General features: G+C 51.9%; 1 non-coding gene across 1 annotated transcript; it reads left to right on the forward strand.

Moving 5' to 3' along the window:
- The first annotated feature begins 21,770 nt into the window (after positions 1-21,770).
- Trnav-aac lies at positions 21,771-21,842 on the forward strand. The gene has a single exon. It is a non-coding gene; the product is annotated as a tRNA-Val (tRNA).
- Positions 21,843-22,458: the final 616 nt, after the last annotated feature.

Here is a 22,458-nt window from a genome sequence, read left to right on the forward strand (position 1 = left end):
GGTTCCTGGCAGCCATGTCCGCACACGAGGATGGGAAGGGCTGGCTGGTACAGGCCGAGCTGGCACAGGGTCTCCACTCGTGCGCAAAGTGACTCCAACAATTAAGCTCGGTCCTTTGTCGTCGTCGTCCCCCCCCATCTCTTCCTCCCCCCTACCCCCAGCAAATGCTGTGTCCCACTGTGCAGGGTACGGCAGTCGCTCTCCCTGTCAGGCCGTTTCGCGGCAGTACTGCGGCGCCATGGAGAGGGGCTAATTGGATTTGTTGTCACCTCCTGAAGCTGCCAGGAGCTCACGTCTGCTCTGGTTACAGATGAAGACATCACGGTGACAGGCTCAGAGACAGCTCAGCTGGCATCCCAAGGCCACTAATAGAGCCATGTTGATTTAATGTCCGAGTGGAGAGGTGCAGGCAAGCTGTTCAAGTTTTCCCGTCCAAAAGAAGCAGGGATCTACCATCCGTCATCTGTGGATCAGTAAATAAGCGTCCGTGTGCCTCCAGGACGTTGTCACCAGTGCCACAAAAGAATGGTAAACTCTTTTAAGCGGGGAGCGAGGACTTCGAAACGGAGCAATCCCTCTGGTTTATGCTGCCCTCGGGGAGCCCAGCTAATTCCACCAAACATAATTTTTACTTAACTGTGTGATCATGAATGAATCCTTGAGAGAAGCTGATGGGCAAAAGGTGTGCCCATGTGTGTGCCCTGTGGTGTGTGGGCACGGTGCAGGGATGCCACCGAAGATAAGGAGACGGCTTTGTTTTAAGTGGACCCGTTTGTTTATCTGATAGGCGTTCGTTGAGAACCTACTGTGTGCTGGGCATGGCAAGATGGAACTTGCATTTCAAAAGGTCCTCCGCATGACACAGATGGCCCGCTATAGCCTTGAATGATGGAAGGTAAATAGTAGGGTGGGGGTGGGGACCTGTTAGCTCTGCAGGAGCACACAGGCCCAGGGCCTGCCTGAAGAGGACTGGTAGGGGCTACAGGAGCCAGACTCCAATGCCCTAGTCCACTCACTGTCTATTAGGGGGGTGGGGACCTGTTAGCTCTGCAGGAGCACACAGGCCCAGGGCCTGCCTGAAGAGGACTGGTAGGGGCTACAGGAGCCAGACTCCAATGCCCTAGTCCACTCACTGTCTATTATAGACCCCACTTCTTACCCTGCCCTAGGCTGGGTCCAGTGAACTTGGGACAGCCAGTCTTCCCCCTTCGGTTCACTGGCGGCCTGAGGACCATATGGCTCACGGGAGCGTAAGACCAAGAGGTGTCCTGGCAGGGTGCGTGAGAGATATGACCTGCATTGTCTAGGGCTGCGAGGGGGTGTTTGAGCCACGCACCCTGTGGGTCTTAAAGCTCAGACTGATGCACCCAACACAGAACATACAAGGGTTAGTCCTACACACTCAGACAACGCCCCTCCTGAGGATTCTTCCAGACCCACGGTGCCCACTTCCTGTTTACCTGTGCCCACTTCTCGGGAGTGACTAACAGGTTCCTGCCGAATCCGTCTCACAGTCTGAGTGCACTGAGCGTCCCGCCACCCACACCAGTCCCTGCTCGTTTTGCCCTTGTGTTGCTACAGGCTCTCCGTTATGTCGTCCTGGCTGGCCTGGAACTTGCCATGTAGACCAAGGCTGACCCCAAACTCACAGAGCTCTTCCTGCTTCTGCCTCCTAAGTGCTGGAATTAAAAGTGTGTATGTCACCATGTCCAGTCCAGCCCTGCCCTTCTCCCTGCCTAGGCTTCCCTGTGTGTGCCCACCCTCCAACAGCACACACGCCAACCCTATCTCTAGCAACTCATTGGAAACTGTGACAAAAGGGATCCTACAAATCAGCAGAGGAAGATCTCGGGGCTCACCAAATTGGGGGACCATCTGAAGCCCACCCTAGGAAGGAATGTACCCCTCCTAGCCAAGTTTTCTCTTAAATGGTTAATTTTTCTAAATAAGAATTTAGTTATTGCCGGGCGTTGGTGGCGCACGCCTTTAATCCCAGCACTCGGGAGGCAGAGGCAGGTGAATCTCTGTGAGTTCGAGACCAGCCTGGACTACCAAGCGAGTTCCAGGACAGCCTCCAAAGCCACAGAGAAACCCTGTCTCGAAAACCCAAAAAAAAAAAAAAGAATTTAGTTATTAATTTTAAAAGTTTGTGTGTGTGTGTGTGTGTGTTGTGTGCATGGATGTTTTGCCTACACATATGCCTTTCTCCCTGGGAGTGAAATGCCCAGCAGACCAGAAGAGGGTGTCAGATCCCCTACAACTGGAATTACAGACAATTGGGAGCTGCCATGTAAGTGGTGGGCATTGAACCTGGGTCCTCTGGAAGAACAGCTTCCTAGTCAACCACAACAGGTCTCACTATGCCACCCAGGCTACACGGAACTTTTGAGTCTCTTGCCTGAGTGCGGGATTAAAGGCCTTCATCACCACTTGCATGGATAACTTGAAACAGATCAAAAATCTGCATACACAGCTCTGCAGAAAAACAGTTCCTAGCCATTGCTGTGAGAGTTCCTTCCCTGGGGAGACATAAGCCCCATCTGCCCCTCCTCATGAGGCCCCAATGACAAACCAAAGTACAGCTTTACCCTGGGGAACTAATGTGTGCTTTGGGCAAGGGGTCACTGGCAGGAATGCGGGCAAACCAAACGCAGCTGCAGCAGAAAGTCTTTAACCAGCATGGATGATGATGTTTTCATAGCAGAATAGATGGAGTCTCCCTTCAATTAACTTCCCCTAACACCTCCTGAGACCCCAAGGCAATATACAATTAGAGTAGAATCTCATACAAATGGCTGGGAGGAGCTGCTGGGTTCTCAGGTGAGGGTGCAACCACCCTCCCTACCCCCACCTTCTATGAGGAATGTCAAGTCAACAAGCTAGATGGGATGGACTCTCGGACACAGCTGATTGGATGAAAATGGCAGCTGTTTGACTTGGAAGACCACCTTCTACCACAACCACGGACCCTGAATCATTGCCTGATTATTGCACAGAGCATCTAGGATGAAGATGAGTTCTCCTGAGATAGAGATAGAAAAGGCAGGTTGCCCCGAGAATGAAAACCCGCAGCTGGCCTAGTGGTTCCACAGCCAAACTCAACACCAAGAAGCAGTGGGGGTAGCCACTCTGGGACTTTATAGTTAGGAAAGTGACCAAGGGGGCCAGGGCCTCCAGAAATGGCACTCAGCTCCTCAAGCATGAAAAGAACCTGGCATATAGCATCAAAAATTACCATGCGCTGAAGCCAGGCAGTTCCCATTAAGACACTGGAAAGGAAGTAGGGAGAAGCACATGGGGCAAGGATTTGGTTCACTTAAAAAATGAAACTACTATGGACACCCCCATGGAGGGAAATGAGGGGATAATGGGGGGGTTGGGGGGAGGGCACAGGAGGAGGGGAGGGAAAGGGAGAGGGACCTGGAACTGACTTGTGAAGCAACCTTGTTTCTTATCTAAATTTAAACTGAAAAATAAATTAAAAAAAAAGAAAAAAAATGAAACTAAGTGTCAACACCAGGGGATGAACCGCCATGGTGGTAATAGAACTACAGAGCTATCCCGCCAAGAGGCAAACATGGAGAGTATGAAGCAGATCAGAAATGGGAGTAAGATTTTGGAAGAAGATAAATGATGGATGGAAATTGGCTTGAGAGATTAAACTTAGTTGGTTTAAAGGTGGCAAGGAAGATGGTCAAGGAGAAACAAGTGTGCCTCCACTACACACACACACACACACACATGCACACACATACGCATGCACACGCACGCACGCACATGTCACACCACACCACGTCAAATCACAGGAGGCAGAGTCATCAAGGCCATTAGAAAGCTGGGACAGTGCTGGTCAATAGTGGCGCACACCTTTAATCCCAGCACTCAGGAGGAGGCAGGAGGATCTTAACGAGTTCAAGGCCAGCCTGGTCTACAAAGTGAGTTCCAGGACAGCAGCTAGGGCTGTTATGAAGAGAAACCCTGTCTCAAAAAACTTGAAGGGAGCCAGGTGTTGGTGGTGCACACCTTTAATCCCAGCACTGGGGAGGCTGAGGCAGGCGGATCTCTGTGAGTTCAAAGCTAGTCTGATCTACAAAGTTAGTTCAAGGACAGGCTCCAAAGCAATACAGAGAAACCCTTTCTCACAAAAACAAAACAACAACAAAAAACACTTGAAGGGAGGGAGGGAAAGAAAGAAGGAAGGAAGGAAGGAAGGAAGGAAGGAAGGAAGGAAGGAAGGAAGGAAGGAAGGAAGGAAGGAAGAAGACCTAAGGAATGGTTTTAAGTTGGCGTTGTCAGGAGTAGAAATAAGTCCTCTAGAAGATGAGCTGGTCTGGTTTTTCTCTTGTATGAGTGGCTTCTAGGAGGCAGGACTCTAGGAACCATGGCAAGTACAGCTCCAAGAAAACAAAGACCAACAGATCACCCTCTCACCGGTTTTCTCTCCCCTACCCTAATTCAGCGCTCCTATGAAACTGCACCTCCTGCCTCAGTAAAGACCGAATGGGGTTTGCTTTGCAGAAAAAGTGGAGTTCAGTGGATGGTCAGAAACCCAGACCGGGGAGACCCTGATGAAAAACGGGTAAGGCAAGGGAGTCTGACAGGGAACCTGGGGACCCCAGCCCTCCGTGCTCCTCAGCTCAGGGTCCTGGCTGGCACTTTACCCTCAGCACATATCTGAGTGTCCTGCTCCCCCGTGGGTCAGGAGACCCTTTTTGAAGGGGACTGTCCAGACAAGCAATTACAGGTTCTGATCTTTTGGTGTCCCAAGAGAATGACCGGAGTCAGGAGTTGGTGCTGCACGCCTTTAATCCCAGCACTCGGGAGGCAGAGGCAGGTGGATCTCTACAGAGTGAGTTCCAGGACAGCCCCCAAAACAATACAGAGAAACCCTGTCTTGAAAAACCAAAAAAAAAAACCCACAAAAACAAAAAAGAAAGAAAGAAAAGAGAGAGAGAGAGAATGATGGGATGGCCGCTAAGCCATGTTACAATGATAAGCATCAGTCTGCATGTCCTTCCCTGGGACAGAAAAGCTTCTCTCTTCCAGAGCTTTCATCCTCTTTCTGTCACAGGTGGGCAGTCAGGGACCACCAGACGTGACGATCAGATCTGTAGAAAAGCCCTTCAAAGAGAAGCAGGAAAGCGGACTAAGGAAACACCAAGAGCAGTCCTAGTGTCTACTGAGCAGCCTTTGGGGCTGGAAAACAGTGGGAACCTCAGAGGGGCACATGGGGGCTGGGGAGGGACCTTGGCTAGTACTGTACTTGCCTAACATGCATGAAGTCCTACGTATTCCCCAGGGTTCTCTAGATGAACAGGACCAATGGGACAAAAACATGTATATACTGAAATATTGTATTAAATCAGTTTAAATTGAAACAGTAACCGTAGCTGGATCACACCTAAGAGGCTGAGAACCTAGTAGTTGCTCAGTCCTGAAGGCTGAATGCCACCAAAGTCCCAACCCGGCACCAAAAACCTGGAAGGTTCCTGGAGAGTCACTGACCCTCTGTCCATGGAAGCCTGGAAGTGCTGGTTCCGATAGCGGCACAGGTATCAGCAGCCATGGGGTAAATCAACTCAGCCACAAGAAGGGAGGCCAGGCGAGCAAAAGATGAGTGATCTTCCGTTTCACCTGGGCTGCCAGCCGGATGGTGCCGCCCGTATCTCGGATGGGTCTTTCCGCATCAGGGGAGTCAGGTGAGGCTCCCTATGAAGAATTCTGCTTGACATTAACCCCAACCGTCGCACCCTGGGCTCTGTTCCCGGCACCAGGTGTGGCGGTGCCCAGCAAGCACTGGGATGGTGGAGGCGGGAGACTCAGAGATTCAAGGGTATCCTCAGCTACGTAGCGGATTTGAAACCAAACATGAGACGGTGTGTGTGTGTGTGTGTGTGTGTGTGTCAGAGAGAGAGGGGGAAAAAGGGGAAGATTGAGGAGAGAGAGAGAGAGAGAGAAGAGAAGGGGGGAAAGAGAGAGGTGGGGGAGCTTGGGGGGAGAGGCACAGGAGGCCCGGCTTCCCATCATGATGTTAGACAGAGGTGGATAAGCTGAGGGAATCGGGGAAGCAAAGAGATGCACAAAGCACAAATCTAACAGAACAGTGACCGTAGTTACCTGCTGTTTGCTCCGTTGTCAGTCTGTGCATTTTCTGAAGGGACTCATGCATTCTGCAGTCAGAAGAAAAAAAATACATAATGATGTCATAGCTGAAAGCCTGTGCTAGTACAAGAGACAGACTGCTGGGAGCTGGGATGAGCATGGAAGGCGTCTGTGAGGTCCGTGTTCTCCACGAACAACAAGCTCCACAGCCGGAAGGGGAACAGGGCTTCCAGAACTCCCCCAAGCCTCTCAGTGGCTCTGGGCCTAGCGAGACAAGAGCTTACAAGGTATGCCACAGGCTGGGTGTAGACAAGGTCTTCCAGTTCTAGAAGGACCAGGCAAGAAAAGTGCCCAGTTGACTCCCTGGAGCTGTGGGGACAAGGTGATCTGGGGGTGGTCTCTCCACATGTCAGTAGGGCACTGGAACACTTCTTTCCAGACAGGAAGACCCCAGGCCAGGCCAGCATCCAACAAGGCTGCTGGGTGCGACCTCTGTGTCTGGATGCCCTGTGATGGGGGGCTCACAACCCTCTGTTGACGCCCCTTCCGTGAGAAAAGGTTTTGAAAAACTCACAAAGGCTGGCCAAGGTTACCTTGGCCACAGTGAAGTCTGGAGTCTGAATGCCGCAGTGTAACTGGGGGACAACTGACCTGCTCCTGACCAGTGCCCTCACCAGCCTCAGTTTACCGCATTATCCTCTTCTCGAGGTCCATCTACCCCAACACCCGAGAAGAAACTCTATTAGCTCAAGAGGAGAAGGTTGGCCGATTAGTCTCCCTCACCGACTAGACAGCCAAGACAGACGAGATGGGGCTCTCAGGTCTGGGGTCTGTGAAGGAAGGAAGACAGGGTAGGTATCCTGGGGGTGCTGCCCCACCCATGGGTGTCTCTGCTGTCCCTGGCATTCCTTCACTAGTTGAGTGGTCACAAAATGAAGATAAGTCTTGCTTTGTTATCAGAGCCTCGGTTTCCCTCACCAGAAAAGCATTTTGTGTTCAAGCTGCGAGGCACACAGTAAGTACATAGATGATGTCATTGTCCTGGGCCACCTCCCTCCCCTTCTCTCTCCCTCCTGCAGGCTCCTTTGGCTAGCAGCTGCTTTCTCATCAGTCCACCGTAACCTCGGTTGGGCAGTTGGCCCAGGATGGAGGGCTGTTTCCCAAGAAGGCTGGCTCACATGGCTTGCCTTGGCTGTGGCTGGAGCCCTGAGGTCCACTCCACTGGTGGATTAAACTCTGTTGTAGGCTGGTAACCAGTTCCAAAGGTGAGCATCCCAAGAAAGCCAAGTAGAAGCTATGTTACCTGTCAGAATGTAGCCGCAGAAGGAATCTCTTCTCTGTCATGGCCACAAGCCCACTGCTGGTGCTTTGAATGAAAATGACCCATAGGCTGGTAGGAAGTGGTGTCATTTGGAAGGGTTAGGATACAAGGCCTTGTTAGAGTAGGAATGACCTCCATGGAGGAAGTGTGTCACTGGGCTTTGAGGTTTCTGAAGCTCCAGACAGGCCCAGTGTCTCACTTCCTGCTGCCTGCCGATCCAGATGTAGAACTCTCAGCTCCTTCTCCAGCACCGTGTCTGCCTGCATGCTGCCATGCTCCTCATCACGATGATAATGGACTAAACTTCTGGACTGCAAGCGAGCCTCAGTTAAATGCTTTCCTTCAGAAGAGTTGCTGTGGTCATGCTGCCTCTTCCCAGCAATAGAACAGTGACTAAGACACTGAGACCCTGCTGTAAGAGCGCACACCTCCCTACCATGGTAAGAAGCACGGGTCTCATTACACGTGTGACAGCATGCCTCCAAGGGTGATGTGAGCTGATGGTGTTCTAGTGGCTGCCTTGAGTAGCTGGTGGGGAGTGGGCAGAGGACAAGAGTGAGGCAGTCAGGGGGCTACAGTACAGCTTTGGATGGTGGTGGGCTTGCCCACAAAGGCAGATGGCGTCTGAGAAATGCTCACCACATTAACAATGCACACATAACCCAGCTTCCAGGCAGGTCACCATAGTCCCTGTGGTGGCTTGAACAAGAATGGTCCCCATACGCTCATGTGTTTGGATGCTTGGTCATCGATCGATGGAACTGTTTGGGAAGGATTTCATTAAAAACAACAAAACAAAACCAATAAAAATATAGTCCCAGTCCTGTGACTTTCTTGCTTGGAAGCCCTCTAAGTCTTCACAGCCCCAGGGTGAGATCCAGGCCCCTAAGCATGTCTCTCAGAGCCTGTCTTAGTTACTGTTCTCTTGATGTGAGGAGACACTGTGACCACAAACTCTTACAGAATGACGTGTTTACTTGCGGGCCTGCTTACAGTTTCAGGTGAGTCCATGACCATACATGGCAGGTAGTGTGGTGGAAAACAAGGGGCATGGTGCTGGAACTTTAGCTTTGGTAGGGAGAAAGTGAGGGACGGAAGAAGAGAGGGGGAGAGGGAGAGACAGAGACTGGGTCTGGCATGGACTTTTGAAACTTCAAAGCCCACCCCCAGTGACACACTTCCTCCCTCAAGGCCACACCTCCCAATCCTTGTCTAGGGCATTGAAGCTGTTTCTGTCTGCCCACATCTGATCTGTCTTTGTATTGGTCAGTTTATACTGGTGGTGTGTAACAAACGATCCCACACATTGACTGCAGTGTAGCAAGCACACTTCACGCTGACCTCAGGGAGGCATGACTCTTTCCTGTATGTCATTTCCACATTGACTCCAAGCTGGAAACATTGCCTCTCTCTGTCCGGAGCCTTCCAGAGGGAAAGAGAAAAGAGGAAGAGAGGGCACAGAAATCTATAGTATCAAAGAGTCTGTTTGCACATATTTATCATCCCCGCTCACTCCTTCTTGGCCAAAGCAAGACCTGTGCCAAGCTCAAGGTCCCTGGGTGGGAAGGTGACCCACTTAGAAGGAGATGCATGGGCTTCCCACAGGAAAAGGGAATGGAGACAATGGCATGTCCAGTGCCCACTTCATGTGGCAGCCCGTGGGCCGCGGGTATCCACGCGCAGCAGATTCAAGCCAGGCCAGCAGAGCCAATGAGAGTCATTTCCTGCCTCCCATGTGGACTGAAGCAAGACAGCAGTACCTCCTCGGTGCTCCTGAGAAGCTGAGTGTGAGCCTGAAGCCTCTGGCAGCTGCCTCGGTACCATGGAGAGACAGAACCCTCCCAGGCACTCATAGCATCGCTTGGACCCCGCCACCAGGTGTAGCGGGAGCTGTTTGAATGCAAGGGTCGAGCTATGAGCTGTGTACTGTCACAGTCGCCCAGGGAGTCCTGGTAAAAGCAAGACAACTGGACTCACTGCGACAGCCGGGCTTCCCACAGGCAGTCCTCGAATAGAAGCCTACAGTCTGTTTGATCACCCAGAGAACTGAACACATTTGGAGGGAAGGCATTCACGAAGCACCTACTGTGTGAAGCTCCGTGCCAGCTCTTTTACACAGTCATTATCCTAGCCTTTGGAAACCTCTGTGGGGTGAATGCTGCTGTGGAGACTCAAAAAGGGGAAACTGTCCACAGCCATGCCGGAGTCGGGACTAGCTGGAGCCGGAACCTGTGCTTGCCCGTGCTGCTGACAGTACTATCCCCTCCTGTACCAGCTCAAGTTCTGATTGTCTCTTGACCTGAGTGACTTGTGAATGGGGCTGGCGTGTAGCCGTCTAGAGCCAGGGTTGGAGTGTGAGGACAGAAGGAAGGCAGAGGCAGGAGGATTGCTTTATCCTAGGGCCACTCTCCCATACTCTCCTAGAGCTCGAAAACAGGTGCTAAAGCCTCTCTCGCCACGTTCAGCCACCTCCCGAGTCACTCCCATCCTGTGCCGGCTGTTCCCATAGCTCTCTCAGGCCGGGGCCCACACCTACCCATATTCTAAGCCCACGCATGCCCAGACCCCAAACCTCGGTGTCCACGCTGCCCGAATCCTCTGCCCCCCTCCTACTTCCAACCCTTCCCTCACAGAGATTATTAAATATAACCCCCATCTGCAGGAAATATGCAAAAACTGTTTATGTTTGGAAACTAAAATATATGAAAGTGAGTCATCAGGCAATTCTCTGCTTCAGTAAGCGATACATGCTCAGGCCAGCAGGCTGGAAATAGCGTAGGAAAGCCTTTTCCCTGCTTGCCGTTCTGCCTAGCGAGCACTTTTGAACAGAGTTCAGATGTGGCGGGATGAAGCCAGGACCCTCAGAGCCTGCCTCAGACAGGGCCAGGGCTCTGGGGCTGGAGAGGCCAAGGACATTACCCCAGCCCGTGTCAACTTCAAGGAAAGATGGGTGGGGCACTACTGTGCTCCAGATGAATCCCCAAGACCTGATGGAGCCCCAAGTCCAGGGAGAGTTCTGTCCCTCAGCACCTAAGCTGGAGAAATTGACTGCCCATAGTAGGTCCTTATCTGCACGGCTGCTCTCCTCTACCCAGAGAAGCGGCTGGCACATCTCTGCAGCCCAACGACCTGGGAGAAACAACAGCCCAGTGCCGTCCCTCAGACAGAGCCTTACCAACTCTTCTTCATCCTTTCCTCTCCTTCCAACTCAGACATGGGGCCCCCTCCAGATGACTCCTGCCATCGGAGACCCACATGGGATACCTGGCACCAGTCAGGGGTTGGGGGGCATGCCTTTAATCCCAGAACTCGGAAGGCAGAGGCAGGCAAATCGCCGTGAGTTTGAGGCCAGTCTGGTCTACATAGTGAGTGCCAGGACAGCTACGGCTGTTACTTTCAGAAACCCTGTCTTGAGAAAACAAAAGGCCCTCTGACTGAGTTTGCTGGCTGTGTAAGCCCTGTGCTAGCCCTCACCTTCCCTACTCACTGCACAACCCTATCCTGTCCCTTAGCTCCTAGCTAAGCTTGAACCATAATGGATTTCTTCATTTAAACAGATGCTCTCGAGAGCATGCCACAGGCACACGTGTTCATTCAGTCACTCAACAAACACCAGTAGAACACAGTCAGAGAGCCAGGCATGTGTCAAAAGCAGGGGTGCTGGACACACTGAGGCTAGACCCTGCCAGGAGCAGGTCCCCCTCCAGAGCCTGGAGTACCCCAAAGAAAGCACCCACCACCCAGAAGTCAGTAAGTCAGTATGCTGCCGTCTCACTCCAGGGTAGGACAGATCTCCGCTCCATCGCTTTTTAAGTTTACCTTCAAAAGAGGTGAAAGCAAGATTTTGGGTTTGGAGCAGCGATTAAAGTCTGCGGAAGCACAGAACTCTGATGACTTTCTTGTGCCGCGACAGAAAGCTTCCTTCTGCGGGTGCAAGGGAGGCTGTGTGTACATGGTTGGCACACAGCAGTCAGTTGACCAAGGGGTGGCTATGAGCAAGAGTCATTTGTGCCCACTGAGCTCTGAGGGTACAGGACACCTCCTGTCATATTGTATTGCCCTCCAACCCTCCCCCACCCGCCCCCCACCCCCGAGGGTGATCACTGGCCCGGTCATCAGGTTGCTTTCTGTCCGGAGCCTTGTTTCTCTCATCAGAGATGCTGAGTGGTGCCTGTACTCTCCACTCCAGAGCTGCTGCGAGGACCGAGTTGGACAGCGTCTGCCTGTGACCTGTGCAGCTTTCTGGAAATGGAGTCTCTCATGAGCACGTCGTCTCTCTCCACACAGAGGTCAGGCCTGGAGGTCAGGTCAACTTAGAGCTTCGAGCAAGGGGACACCTGAGGAGAGTATCCATCCATTTCCCCATCTCCCCCAAGGAGGCCAGTAGGTGTGCTGCCCAGCGCCGAGGGAATGGGAGCCGTAGAGCAACCACAACAGCCAGATGAGGATGTATCTGAGGACACCAGGATCGGCCTCACAGGAAGTGGACCCACCCTATGTGTGCCTGTGTGTCACTCAAGAGCTTTGAGTGTGACGTCCACCCCTACAAAGTCAGCCCAGCTCTTCATACGGACGCTGAGGAAGACTGGGCCTGGTGGAGTAGTGATGAGGAAGGGTGCCATTGCTGACTTTGACTTCAGCAGAGCCCACGGCCATACTGACGGCAGTAGCCACTGGCAGGTTCATGACCCATTAACTCATCCAGACCCTTGGCCTGGCAAAGCATGTGTCCTGGAAGATGTCTGGGAGAATCTCTTGGTCCCTCCTTCTCCAAGCCAGGGTTACAGCTGCACAAAAACATGTGGGCAGTGTGAACAGGCCTCCAAGCTAGTAGACACCAAGGATAAGACTCCTAGCTCCAGCCATGCGTTGGTGGTGCACGCCTTTAATCCCAGCACTCGGGAGGCAGAGGCAGGCGGATCTCTGTGAGTTCAAGGCCGGACTGGACCGACAGCCTCCAAAACAATACAGAGACCCTGTCTCATAAAACCAAAAAAAAAAAAAAAAAAAAAAAAAAAAAAGACTCCTAGCTCCTATTCCAAGGGACCAGGAGGCAATGTGGCTGCTAAGTGTGTCCAGGCCCAAGAAAACTTAGACCCAAGATCAGCAGGCCCAAAGAAACTCAGGCTTCCTGGCATCACTAGTCACCCTTTCTGACGAGTCCAGTGGTAGTCCCAAATCAGTGTGCATGAGTCTAGCCTTCCATAGCCCTGAACTCTGGCTTGGAATAGATCTGACCAGCCAATAGGATGGTGGGAGAGTGGTACTTAGGGCAATGTGAGCAGAGATGGAGGCCTACACACACACACACACACACACACACACACACACACACACACACACGCACGCACGCACGCACGCACGCACGCACCATCCTCTCTTGATGTACCCAGGAGTCTGGGGAAGATCATACATGCCCCATGCCTACACCCTGATACACGAGGGACCCTGGCCCCAGACAGTGCGGGGGAGCAGAGCAGTGGTCTCCGGTGCTCTCTGCAGTCTGGCTGGAGGCACATTCCGCGTGCAGCAGTACATAAACTCTTGGCAAAGTTGACTTTCCATGGTTTGCTGAACTCCGGAACACAGATGTCCCATTTGTGTTTCATTAGCGCCTCGGCCGCTCTGCGGCTCTCGACCTCTGCACCAGGCAATAATGGCCTGGCTCGGGCCCATCCGCACCAGCTGGCCAGGGACCTGCTCCGCCGACCAGGGCTGTGTCTGCTGTCAGCCCTTTCCAGGCGACTGGATGGCTCCTCATCACCAGAGCGTCTCTGTGGGCCTGTGTGGGCATGGGGGCACTTCGTGGGCTTGGGAGGGTGGACTGTATGGGGGGGGTACTACATGATTCCAGAGGATGGGCTGAGCGAGCATGTGGCGGCGGGGGGGGGGTTGTCATCATGAGCCTGGGAGTGGATGGACAGTGAGAGGGAGAAGAGGCGACAGAACCCAGCTACCCTGGGGGGGGGGGGCAATGTAGTCAGCAGAAGGGAAGGAAGTGCCCAGGGGAGGGGAGGAGGAACTGGGAGAGAAGAGGAGAGGAGGAGGACTGGGGGGGGGGGGAGTTGGAAGTGAAGGCAGCCAGAGAACTGGCCTCACTGGGAGCTGAGCATACTCAGTTGGGCCTGGCAGAGCATGGCCTAGAGCCAATGGCCAGGCAGCCTCTGTGTCCCCCAGCAGAGGCCACATGGAAAAAGCTCTGAGGGACAGACTACCAGAGCAGTCACCAGAGCAGTCTTGAGGCCTGGTTCCAGCAGAAAGCCCGGGCACAGGCGATATGTTTCCAGTACATTTTCTCTACCCTGTGATCTTCCCAGTCTGTGTTCTCGGAAAGGACTTCAGGAGGAGCAGGCCGTGCTGTGAGGTCACAAACACAAATGCCTTGGGCCCAGAGGTGGCAGGGGACCTTCTAATCTGCAGATCAACGAAGTCCTGCAGGAAGCTGGCACAGCCCAACTCTCTGCCTTGCAGTCCAGGCCCCTTCCGAGGCCCAAAGTAGAACTGGGTGCTGATAGTTTTGGACGATGATGCTCTGACTTGTATAAGCTCCAGGCCTGAACGGGGTGGGGGTGGGGGGTGGAGGGGATGTGATCAGGAGCCTTGCTGTGGAGAGACTCTAGAGGACACATCCCAGTCAAAAAGGAACCCTTTTGGGGACAGAGGTTCCCCCAAGGAAAGGATGCTGGGAGGGAAGGCAGGAAGGCCATTTTTATTGCTACTACGTATATAGTGCTGAGCATGTTCAACCACAGACACAGTAGAGAGAGCACTCTCAGGAACTAAGAGAGAGCCCGGCGGTGGTGGCGCACACCTTTAATCCCAGCACTCGGGAGGCAGAGGCAGGAGGATCTCTGTGAGTTCGAGACCAGGCTGGACCAACAGCCTCCAAAACAATACAGAGAAACCCTGTCTCGTAAAAACCAAAAAAAAAAAAAAAAAAAAAAAAAAAAGGAACTAAAAGAGGATACCAGTGCCCTAGAGAGGTTGGGATTCACCCTCGGTTCCTGGACTTCCTGGGCCATCTTTTGTCTGCTCAGGATAGACACCAATAAGCTCTGGCAGTGACCATACAGATGCCCTCCACCATGGGTCAATTTGTAGCCTTTTCAACTTTGTCATGGGGCAGAAATGACTCTGGGCGTCTTCAGGAGAAACCTTGCTTGCAGCTTTGAGTTTGGATGTTGCCTGCTGCTATGACTACAGCCCACTTTCGGCCCCAGTCAGCAGGGAGAGCAACCTGCGCTGAGTCCTTGGCTAGCTGTGGTCCACACACCTCCAGCCTACAATGTTTGCTATGGGGACAACACCCTGTGGCAACCAGAGGAGCAGCTGTCCAAGGGTCTGGTTGAATTGTGATGGGCAGGCCCAAGTGACAAGGACATGGGTATCAACCATACTTCTCACTGCTGTTTTGCAACACGATTACAGAAATCTCTTTAGCTCCTTTGAACCATTATACTTTTGGGGTGACTTCATAGAAGTGTATTTATACTGTGGTGGTTTGAATAGGCACTGCCCCCATGGATTCATGTGCTTGAATGCTTGGTCCATAGGGGTGGCACCATGAGGAGGCGTGGCCTTGTTGCAGTGGGGGCAGGCCTTGAGGTCTAATATGTGTTCAAGCTACACCCAGTGTGGCAAACAGTCTGCTTCTGCTGCCCTCAGATCAATATGTAGAACTCTCAGCTCCTTCTCCAGCACCATGTCTGCCTGCACGCCGCCATGTCTTACCATGATGATAACGGACTAAACCTCTGAAACCGTAAACCAGCCCCAACTAAATGTTTCCCTTTATAAGAACTGCTGTGGTCTTGGTGTCTCTTCACAGAGCTAAAATCCCAAACTATATATGAACAAATCTAAACACATGTGTGATCTTGCAGGGTTTTTTAGAGTTAGCATTGATTTGCCAACTTGACAGAGTCTAGAATCACCTGGCAGATGGGCCTGTGGGCATGCCTGGTGGTGGTTATCTTGATTGTATACACTGAGGCATGAGGCCAGCCCACTGTGGACAGCAGCATTCCCTCGTTCGGATACTGCTCTGTGTAAGTGGTGAGGGACAGCTGAGGCACATTAACCATTCCCTGTTCCTGATTGTGGCTGTTTCAAGTCCCTGCTCCCTTGACTTCCTGTCTGTGCTGGACTGCACCCTCGAACTGTAAGTCAGAACAAACCCTTCTTCCCTTTGGCTGTGTTTTCGTCAGGATATTTTATCACAGAAGCAGGTAAAGAAACTAAGACACCTTGCAATTTCTTCAACTATCAATTCTTTTTTATAAAGATTTACTTTACCTTTGTGTGTGTGTGTGTGTGTGTGTGTGAGTGTGTGTGTGTCTTTTTGAGCCTGCCCATGCGATTGCAAATGGGTGTGTTCACGGGAGTGCAGAGGTCAGATGAGGGCATCGGAGCCCCTGGAGTTGGAGTTACAGGCAGTTGTGAGATGCCCTGTATGGACGCTGGGACCTGAACTCAGGTTCTCTGCAAGAGACATGTATAATTCCTAACTGCTGAACCATCTCTCTAGTCCCCAGCAGTTCTCTCTTTAGGGACTTCTAGAACCAACCACCATGATCAAAGAGAAGAGAGAGAATGGCGGCCCAGGAGTGACTTCCCCCAGTCCTTAGGGAAGGGGCCTCTGGCTGGGCTCAGAGCAGCGGCCACCAGGAGAAGGCTTGGTTGGCTCCTGGTAAATAAAGATGACAGGGTAAGACTATAATAATACTCACAAGCCCTCCAGCTGCAAAGCAGTAGAATTTCTTTCACCTTCAGAGTCCTGGGGTATCTTGCTGGTTGGCGCAAACAACGCTATGTATGACAGACATCCAAGGAGGATGGAGATAAGGGTTCCACCCTGGGTTGCTAGGGAGCCGGCATCAGCACCCTGACGTAGTTAAAGTGGACTCAACCCAGACCCTGCCCTGGGACTGGTCCTGAGTTGTTACTGCTTGGAAATGAGTGATTGTCCCAGGTTCATCAGATGACCCTGTTTCCTTTCAGTAAAGGGTTAACTTTCCACAATAACAACAATCATATATCATGTGTCCTTAAGATGTCACACATCTGTCCTTGGGGGGGAGGGGACAATCAGAAGAAACTGCTATCTGGTGGATGTAGGGAATGAGACCCCCAGGGGGCTGGCAGGGAGGGGGGCAAGTGGAAACACCCATCCACAACCTTGTGGCTGCGGAGAAAGAGGGCTCAGGTGTCACTGTTCCAGAAAAGCCACTGCCAACAGCATGGTAAAGGCAGCTGCTACCAAGTCCACGGTAGAAGGAGAGAACTGACATTAACAAACTATCCTCTGGCCTCCCTGTGAGTGACTGCACAGACCTGAGCTTGGTCTGCCTGCCTGCACATGCGCACAAGGTAAATACAACACAGATTGTTTAAGGAAAAAGGAAGCCTGAGGCGCAATGTCTTAGAGTTTCCCTGGCTGCAATGAAACACCATGACCGTGAAGCAGGTTGGGTAGCCAAGGGTTTATGTTACCTACACGTCCAGATGCCGTTCATCACTAAAGGAGTCAGGCAGGATCTCGGAGGCAGTAGCGGATGCAGAGGCCATGGAGGGGAGCTGCTTACTGGCTTGCATTCTCTGACTTGATCAGCCTGCTTCCTTATAGAAGCCAGGACCACCAGCCCAGGGATGGATCCACCCACAGTGGGCTGGGCCCTCCCCCATTGATCACTTCCTCTGATGACTCTAGCTTGTGTCAGGTTGACACACACACCAGCCGGTACGTGCAGTGAATCCTGGATCTTCAAACTGAGCAGTGGATTAAGAGGTGGCTACGGTCTAGTTACCTGTATATGGCCCACTGGTGGGTGTCCTGTGGCCCAGGCTCCCCTTCCTGTTCCTTCTCTCTCCCTCCTTGGAAATGGGGAAACAGAGTCCAGAGTGTAAGAGGGAACCTCCAAGGACCCACCTGTCTCGCTCAACCTGTGCCTCCTCTCCTGGCTTAGCCTTCATCATCAAAGAGCCGTTCCCGAGAGGCTGGGGCAGTGGCTCAGTGGTTCCCAGCTCTTGTGGTAGTAACTCCAACTACAGGGTATCTGATACCCTCTCCTAGCTTCCACAGAAGATATACACACACAAAAATAAAAATGAGCCACTCTGGAAGAAGACACACAGTGGCGGTGGGGGAGGGGGTTGGAGCGGTGTCTCTAGTTCCCACACGTAGGATTCCCAAGAAGCCTCCCTGGAAATGGTGTGGAGTGTAAGCAGGCTGCAGCATGATTCGTGAGGAAGACTTGAGCCCTCTGTCGGGCTCAACACTGACATGGACACGTCAGCAAGGGCCTGGGGGAATAGCCCAGGGGACTCCTCAGAAAAACAGAGCCGAAGCCCCAGAGGTTCCGAGTTGAATTCTCTAGCAACCCATAAGCCCCTGAAACCTACACCCAAGGGAGGAGACCCCTTTTGTCCTCCTGCTTGAGTTTTCTCAACACCAAGTTCCCTCAGAGGGCACCAGCAGTCTCTGGTGTGGTCTCTGTGGATTGAGAAACGCTGCCCAGAAGGCACCAGCTGCCCAGTTTTCAGGGCCCTCTGCAGACGGGAAAGGCAGGCTCCACAGGCACGCACTATGAAATCAGCATGGGAATCAGCACTGGGGCAGGTCCAGTCCAGGACAGGGCTGGCCATGCAGTGTGGGGCAGTGTTAGTGGCCACAGGATCCTGGTTTGGAGGAGCGGGAGGTACAGACTCTACAGAAACCTAGCTCAGACTGTGCCAGAGGAACTAGGTTTGCTGCTGGGATGGCTGTGGAAACTGTCTGAAGGATCTGGAATCACCCGGAAGACAGGGTGAGTTACCTTGACTACTGAGAGGTGACAAGATCTGTCCACTGTGGGCGGCACCATTGCCTGGCTGAGATCCTGGACTATACACGTGGGGAAAGGGAGCTGAACGGCAGCAGTCACTCATCTCTGCTTCCTGGTGTAGGTGTGAAATAACCAGCTGCTTCAACCTCCTGTTGCCTTGACTAGCCCACCATGAAGAACGGTGCCCTGGAACTGTGAGCCAGAACAAATCCTTCCTCCTATGAGTTCCCTTTGCCAGGTTTTTTTATTTTTTTTTAATTTTTTAAAAAATTTTTTATTTTTATATTTTTTTGTCACAGTGACAACGCTAAGACACCTTCGGGCATGGCTGGATGCAGATGTCCTACTGATGTCCTCAGATCTCGTCACTCTGCTCTCGTTTGTGTTAGCTTCACTTTCAGGCAGGTTTTCCCTTGGGTAGTACCCTCCCTCTCCCCCCATCAAGACCAGCTCCAACTGTACCAGGTCTGGACTGCATGTCTGTCTCCATAGTGATGACTCAGGGCCTGTGATTTTGTGTGTGCTGGTCCATAGCAGTCCATCACTGCACTGGGTCCAAATGAGCCACCCACTCAGGAAGGCTCTCAGCAGGAAAGCCCATGTCCTGTTCATACAGAGTTGGCTTACTGAGAGGGCTCAGAGCAGCTAGGTATGGGGGAGGAGGGTCAAGAGACCCAGCCAGTCAGGGTCATCTCCATGCTCCTGGGGCTCTCAAAGAGCTTAGGGAGACCCAGGTGCCTCCGTGAACGGATAGCGTTCTGGTTGCTCCGCCTTGGTCTGCTGGAAGCAGAAGTTTATAGAGGCCACTGCCCATAGCCCAAGAGGAGCTCAAGGTGCAGGGGGCGGAAGGGTAAGAAGACCCCTCCCATGCGCTTGGTATCTCTCTGGGCCTCAGCCTTGGGAGGGAAAAGGAGCTGCTCTCCCAGTCAGTGACTGACTTAGAGATTGTGTATGGGCTGGCTCTAGCCAGCAAAATGGCTGGCAGCCAAAGGACAAGAAACCTAGACTGTTGGGATGGCTGCTCTGCTGATAGGGATGGAGCGGGAAGGGAGAAGAAACAAACCCCAACCGAAACCATCCCTTCCTACCTTTGCCATTCAGTGTCTGAACGACACGTCTAGACGGGGTGGGGGGTGGGGGATGGGGGGATGAGGTGCGGGGTGGAGGCACTACTCTGCCACCGTGACGGGAGGCCTCCTATGCATGGAGTCATATGCTGAGGGTGGTGTGTGGGAACTTCAGGGCGCCAGGGGCCTCAGAAATGCTGCAGAGGAGCTAACTAGCCACCCTGAGGCTGTTTTGGTCAGAGGACTTAAGGACCTCTGAGATTTCCCTTATCTATAGCTGGAGGCTGCCTTCCTGCTGTCTGGTCTGGGGGAGGTCCAGAGCAGCAGAACTGGCAGGATCTGGGAAAGCCCCGGTCTCTCCATCAGTGGCCACACTTGATTTTCAGAGTCAGGAGGCATACTCTCTGGTACACGAGGCAAGTTCATCACCTCCAGGACACAAAAGGAAAACTTTTCCCTCTCAGGGCCTGCTTTAAATAAGTCTAATGCCCACCCGCATGGCCAGACACCAACATTTCTTTTTGCACAGTCAGAAAGAACACGCCCACCTAGCCTGAGTGGGGGATGGGAAGTTCGCAGTGGCTGCGTATTGATGCTGAGCTGACGGTGATGAACAGTGCCCGAGGACGAGAGAGGCTCTGTCTGTGCCAAGCTGAGACCTGATGGCTCACAGCCCATTCTCCCCGCCCCGCCCCGCCTCTGTGCGTGTCTGTTTGCGTGTGCACGCACACACGTGTGTAATACAATAATGTAAATAGAAGAATGAACAATAAGCTTAATATTTATTTTCAACTTTATATTTAATACATTTTAAGTTATATACAAAGAAAACAAATCATCCTCAAACTAAAACAATGACCCCCAAAGAAATCCTCAGCAGCCATCAGGGAGCTTAGCCGGGAGCGGGGAAGCTGACAGGCACCCAGAACCAGGAGGTGGCCCAGCCAGCAGTGGCTGCCGGCTAGTGCATCTCTGGCCGGGGCAGAAGGAAAAGTCAGAGGGGCAGCCCCTTGGGTCAGGGCCAGCGGGTGCCCCCTCTTCCTCCGCTCCCTGGGCAAGTCCACTTTCCTCTAAGATCTCTGGGATTTTGTCCCCGAGCCTGAGACAGAGCAAAGCCCCCAGTAGCAGCTGAGCATCTCAGACAACCTGCTCAGGCCAGCTCTTGGGGAGCCCCTTAAGCTCAGGGAGTTTGGCATGTGGGAGGTTAATTCTCTTATCAAAACTATACAAAAATCCTAATTTTGCAGAGTGGCAATTTGGGGGGAAAAAACCCTCAGCAATGGGAAAATGTTGGCTATGCAGCACAGACATTCAGTTCTCAGGGGATCAATTATAAAAACACTCATTCAGCTATTTCTATTCAAATGAACACCTGAAGAGGAGGCCTCGATGGTTTTAAAAGTGTGTGGATATTACTGGATAAACGTTAGTCCAATAAAAGAGATCATCATCCGCTGCTTGTGTACATTTAAGTTGACACTAAAAAGATCTTTGTGGAGGATCATGCGGCGCCGCCTCCTGCATCTTTTTATCTTTGGCCTTTAACCCTTTAGCAACTGAAGGAAACAAACCCAGTGCAGCCGCCCCTGGGTTCTCTCCTCTCAGCCTCAGGGTGGGCAGCCATGGTCCTTGTGGCTATGGAGCATCCCTCTCAGAGGCTGCCCTCAGCTCCTGTTACGAACATGAAGCCCCTGCTTGAAAACACACAGGGATCTGCATTTGTCCTGTGGTCACAGCCCATGAAGGGTTCTTACTCAGAAATTTGCTTTTCTTTTTTCTTAATGTCTGAAAATATTTCCTGCCTCTTCTCCCTAACATCCACATGTGTGTGTGTGCATGTACATATATGCACACACATGCATGTGGACATGTGCATATAATCACACATGATACACATATGGATATGCACATACATGTTCACATAAGCGCATATACATGACTATGCACCTGTGCTCACATATGACTATGTACACACATGCTCACACATACACATGGACATGTAAATATGCTCACACATATGGATATGCACATATATGCTCACATATGTCCACTTGGATGTACATCCATACTCACACATGCACACACATAACATGGATATGCACACTGTGCTCTCTATGGACATGCAGACATGCTCACACATAACATGGATATGCACACTGTGCTCTCACATAGATATGCATACACAAGCTCACATATGTATATAATATACACACATATACATGTATAGTCATACACATTCATACATGTATGCATAGGCATACATATATGCACATGTATATATACATCTTTCTTCCTTTCTTAAAATAGGCAATAAGGAAACCCACGATCCAGGCAGCCTTGGGACATGGAACAGATTCTAGACAGAGATCCCATGAACCTCTACTCTCAGCACATTTTCTTTTCACCTCCAAGAGGCCTTGGTCCAGAATGAAATGCAGAGTTAAAAGGAGGGAGTGGGGCTGTGTGGCTCAGTTGGTAGAGTGTTTGCCTAACATGCACAAGGCCTGGGTTCAATCTCCAGTACTGCAAAACCAGGTGTGACTGCCCATATCTGCAATCACAGCACCAGGAAGTAGAGGCAGCAGGATCAGAAGTTCACTGTCACCCTCCACTACAAGTTTTGAGGCTAGCCTTATCTTAAAAAATAAAATACAGCCGGGCGGCGGTGGCACACACCTTTAATCCCAGCACTCGGGAGCCAGAGGCAGGCGGATCTTTGTGAGTTCAATACCAGCCTGGTCTACAAGAGCGAGTTCCAGGACAGCCTTCAAAGCCATAGAGAAACCCTGCCCCGAAAACACCAAATGAATGAATGAATAATAAAAAATAGAGAGGACACTGCCCAAGGTCCTATGGTTGTCTGTCAATGTGGGGAGGCAGGGAGCAGGATAGACTCAGGGAGCTATATCTTGGGGGACTAAAAACAAACATCCCACCCTGTAATCCCAACAAGACTGAGACAGGAAGTTCCTGAGTTGGAAGCCAGCCTGGGCTATCCAGGGAGCCCCAGTATAAAATAAGTGACTCCAACCAGTTGCTTTTAAAAACAGAATTCCATAGACTCTAAGTGGTGCACAAGCCCCTGGGTGATCTACTACTCGTGTTTTCTCTGCCCTTGCCCTAAGGTCTGAGGCTGCTGGACCCC

Source organism: Mesocricetus auratus, unplaced genomic scaffold (genome assembly GCF_017639785.1).
Source record: "Mesocricetus auratus isolate SY011 unplaced genomic scaffold, BCM_Maur_2.0 Super-Scaffold_15014, whole genome shotgun sequence".
In the NCBI taxonomy this organism is placed as follows: Eukaryota; Metazoa; Chordata; class Mammalia; order Rodentia; family Cricetidae; genus Mesocricetus; species Mesocricetus auratus.